Source organism: Sinocyclocheilus rhinocerous, unplaced genomic scaffold (genome assembly GCF_001515625.1).
Source record: "Sinocyclocheilus rhinocerous isolate Xijiao unplaced genomic scaffold, SAMN03320098_v1.1 scaffold1182, whole genome shotgun sequence".
Classification (NCBI taxonomy): domain Eukaryota; kingdom Metazoa; phylum Chordata; class Actinopteri; order Cypriniformes; family Cyprinidae; genus Sinocyclocheilus; species Sinocyclocheilus rhinocerous.
Window position 1 is genome coordinate 534,788 of NW_015624203.1, and position 4,941 is coordinate 539,728.

The following is a 4,941-nucleotide window of genomic DNA, read 5'->3' on the forward strand; positions in this document are numbered from 1 at the left end:
TGCTCCAGTACATACTCTTAGAGCTTTAGCCTGTATTATATCCAATTTTTTTAGGGTTGTTTTGGCTGCTGCTCTGTATATTATACAACCATAATCAAAAATGGGTCTCAGCATACCTCTATATATGTTAATCATTGTTGTTTTATCTGCACCCGATCCACATCCTGATATAGCCCTCATCAAATTTATAACTTTTTTGCTTTTATTCTCTATCATATTTATGTGTGTTCTCCGTGTGTATTTGCTATCAAATCATAATGAGAGATTCAAACAAAAAGAATAAATAAATAGAACAAAATAAAAAAATAAAGACTGCAAGTGACGTTGCTAGCGGAAGTGCAAGTGTCTGAGAGTGCAAGCGCAAGTCTGCAGCCAGACCCTTTTGGCCTCTATTCATATTTTATTTTATTATTTTTTTTTTTTTAATTGTTCATTTTATTTTGGGCTCACCCAAGCTGTATTTCTGGCTGCTGCGTGTTCAGCTCCCATGCCAAAAAACCCAGCTTGTGTGTTCCCCTATTCCTTTGCTTTATTTATTTATTTATTTAACTATCAAATTCGTTTATTTAATCCTGTTTCTACTATATATTCCATTACTATTCTTTGATTAATACCTTCTCTTAATCCTTTTCCTAATATCCAATTTATCTTCTTTTTTTCCTTTATTATTAGGCTACAATTTAAGTTCTTTATCATTTTAATTCTCTCTATATTATACTTTTTGAAGAACTGTTATATAATCTATATTTCCTGCATGGAAGTCGAAAAGCACAGTGTAATAGACTAGTAGGAGGAGTCTGTTTCTATTGTAATTTTAAAAAAAAAACAAGAAGCCTCAGCACCGGTTTGTTGTCCTGCGTTTAACTTCAAGCCATCCAGACAAACGCTTCTGTTTTATTGCTCGCTTTTGAAAGTGTAAAACATGTCTAACACAACAGTCAAACAGAAAAGACCCGCTCTGAAAGACAACAAGTACGTTACGTTTATACATAAACACTTTATTATTAAATGTAGTTGAGCCTGCCAGTCAGCATGTCACCAGTACATGCGTAATTTATGTATATGCGTTTTAAAGTAGTATCCTAAGGTTTGACATGCTATTCTACTACTAAAACTATTTTTAAACTGCATCTTATGTTGGCTTGAATATGTTTGTTTACGTCTCCGCCTTGGCTAAAGCATGTTTTATTTTCTTCCAGGTCATCCAAAACACTGAATGTATCTTCTGGAGTATTTCGTGTGAATCAAAGCATCACAAAGACCATCAACGCTTCACTTAGTGGAAAGAGCTATAGCTCAGCAAGTGACAGTAAAGTTCTGGACAAGAGCTTGGTCCGGACACCAAAACACACTGTACAGGTAACACCCATTTGGGTGTTTTATTATGAATATGCATACGGTACTATAGTCCTTATATTATTAGTTTGATTAAAAACAATTTAAGAATAACTTATTCATTTTTGTACTTATTTCACAAGGTGTTTGATGAACATGGGCAGAATGTCACTCCTCATCCATTATATAATCCAGATCCTGGGGTTTTACAACCTAAACAAGGGAAAATATATTTCCTGCACATGATACGTCATGGACTAACATGGCAGACTTTCCCTCGGTAGCCTTCCAGACCACCAACGCAAGCTTTACTGGACCGTTTACAAGGTAATTGAGGGGAAATGTACTGCAAAGAACTATCCCACTTTTGTTGCTATAGTAACAAACAAGTGATCTCTGCTGTCAGGTCAGGTCTTTTTTTGGGAGCGTTTCAGCATCCAGAACAAGCCAGAGAGCAGAATCAGTGACTGATGAAACTAAAGACTTGTTAGTGAAACCAGACTTGTCCAGCAGTCTTTCAGGTTTTTATTTTCATTCACATTTTTATTTGCCAAGTTTCCTCATTCATTATCTGATGAATTAATGTTTAATTATAACACTCTGACATTCCACTACATTTTGGTGTGTTTGTTTGCTCCATACAGATGTTCAGGCTCGTAGAGAGGAGGTGAAGGAGCAGGTCAGGGAGGACGTAATGGACAGGGTGGTGGATTGTTACTTGACTGAGACGGAGACCATCTGGCTGCTGGACATTCCTACAGTGTCCATGTCAGTAGATTCAGAGGATGCTGAAGCAGTCAAGTGAGTCACATTTAATATAATTTTTCCAGTAATAAGATTTATTTAATTCTGTTAACTAGGATGACATTTGACTTTTTGGACATTCAGTTTATTAGTATTTATTTGACTAGCTCGACACACTCAGTCCCTTTTTCCATGGTACTAATCTGGGGTGCGTTTCCCAAAAGCATTGTTTGCTAACTATGGTAGTTAATTCCATTTAAATTTATTGGTAACGATGGAATTTGCGACCAAACGCACCTCTGGCTGTTTTTTGTTCTTGCCTTTTGAAGGGAAAGAAACAATGTTTACACAGAGCTGTGCAAAAACAGACAGGGCAATGATAAGTATGTATGTATGTATGAGTGCTCAATGCATACATTCAATGATGCACCAAAGACAAAGGAGGTCCAAAGTGATAGCATTACAATGGTAGACAAAGGTAAAATGTCAATACTTAGTATATTTACTGTATAATCTGCCCTTAAAATAAAAGGCACTACATTATTATTTAAATGAACATTTTAATGTCTCTACCCAGCTGTCATGTCCACCATTTGGGACATATATGATTCATTCTGCAATAAAAATGATGTCAGTGAAACCACTGTGGTTTCTGCTGAAGGAAATAAGGCGACTGTCCCAGACTCCTCCTCAGTGAGTCACCTCCTAAACCCTAGTGGTCCTGAGCAGAGCATATCTGTGTTCAGCACCACCAGTACAGGTAATTATTTTTTTTACCAATAAATATTAATTTAGAGTAATGGTTTCCATTTAATTACATATGATCATGTAATTATGTATTATTATTATTATACCAAATTTTATATGTATGTATGTGCATATATATATATACATACACACACAGGGCCGTTCTTAGGGGGGTGCAACTGGTGCGGCCGCATAGGGCCCCGCACTTGCTCCCTACCTCACACCGGGCCCCTCAGGACGGCCCTGCACACACACACACATACCAATAATAAATTCTTCCTTTCTCTTCCTTTTGTTTCATATTTGGCTCTTTAAAACAAGTAATTTAGTTTGTTCACACTACATTATGAAAATGGTTAAAAATACATACATTTTCATCCTATTAACCCTTTCGCACGTGAGTTTAAAATATTCTAGCTGAGCCCCCAGCGTGAGTTTTTTTTAGGCGACCGTTATTTTAAAATGTATCGCTTTATTGTTTCCATGGCAACGCGTCATGCTTGTCATGTGACACAACGCAGCCACAATAGATCTGTATGACACATGGATCGCTTTTATTTCGTTTTTCCTGTTTTATTCAAAATATTCACAAACATGCTCACCATCTTATGAAATATCTGATATTCCGATTCTGAAATATGTGCAATTAAATCTATTTGGTAGTTTAAACACTTTTATATCGACCGTGTTAGTTGATCTATACCGGGTGATGGGCGCCGCCATGTTAGTTCGCACTGAATCCGAGCTGTGGGATTTACAACACGCAAATTCATCCTCTCCTCCCGAAACACCTTAAATTAGGTCTCCGGTAAATTGGGAGAAGAGCAGAGTAAACTGTATAGTTACCTACACAATCTGTATATGATATCAATAAAAACATGTCGTCTTATATTTGTAAGGATCATTATTGCCGTTTCCATAGACATCAGCGTGCATTTTACAAACTGTAAATGTATGGTTTTGCTAGTACTCATGTGTATTTAAATGTCTGAAACCTAAAATAAGTAGTATATGGTTGAAAACAATGAATATTTGTGATAATATGACAAGCGCTCAGCTTGTCCGATCTGGCTCTGCGCCAGCCGAAGCGCGAAAGCGGATTTAAATTCAGCAGTTGATGACGTGACGCACTGAAAGTTCTAATCACACCAGTGTGATCGTATGCTTCAGGGACCAGCCAAGACTGATCACACCGGTGTGATCGTACGCGTCAAAGGGTTAATTCAGTCAGTGGCTCAAGTGAAAAGATGACTTGTATGCTTCCGGTGGAGGAAGAACCAGACCTTAAGCTGATTTTACAGTAGGAAAAATTCAAGCAGGATCTGGCCGTGATGGAAAGAATGGTTCTAGCCAATATCTTCCAGCCCAAGCTTGCTGCATACAGACAGCTGCCTGTAATAGAGGGTGATGTCTATTGTATAGCATCTTTGATATGAAAAAAGATCAGAAGTTAAATGTAGCAGTAGTCTTGTTATGTCACTGTATTGAAATATTTTGATATAAACATTCATATTTGCTTGAATATGTATACTGCTATGTTGAACAGACCTAGACTGTGTGCAGACACAAATGGAGGAGGAAAGCTGGACAGAGCAGTCTGAAAACTCCCTGAGTTTTACTAAACTAAACAAATATACTAAACATAATGATGCACTTTTTTATTGAAAAGTGTGCTTTTGATTTTTCTTTCAAATAAATAACACTAATATTTTATAGTCTAATTCAAAAACATTCATACATGTGGTGTAAGTGCCCCAAAAGTTATTTTTAGCCACTGTATTTTTTCCCTGTGTTTGTATGCCTTAGCATGTCATATCATCTTTTGTTTCTGTGAATATTCTTTAAATACGTTTGTTCATATCTTTCAGTGACCTGACCGAATCTTTCATTGTGAGAGTGGAGTCACTGCGCTGGATTTCTCAGCTTGTAATGCCAATCAGTTGGTAGTAGGCATGTTTGATGGCCATCTATAATGTACAGACTGCAGAACAGACACCCATCATTGACAGCAGGTGGGGCTGTGAGCATTCCTTTTTTTGATCAGCTACAGGAAGTTACAGGTTGTAACTTAGTTACAATAGGTTTTTATACATCAGTTCTCAATTAGTGGGTTGT

At 37.0% G+C, this 4,941-nt stretch overlaps 1 pseudogene; it reads left to right on the forward strand.

The window, feature by feature from the left end:
* The first annotated feature begins 922 nt into the window (after positions 1 to 922).
* LOC107739117 (WD repeat-containing protein 78-like) overlaps positions 923 to 4,941 on the forward strand; it is a 7,111-nt pseudogene continuing 3,092 nt past the window's right edge.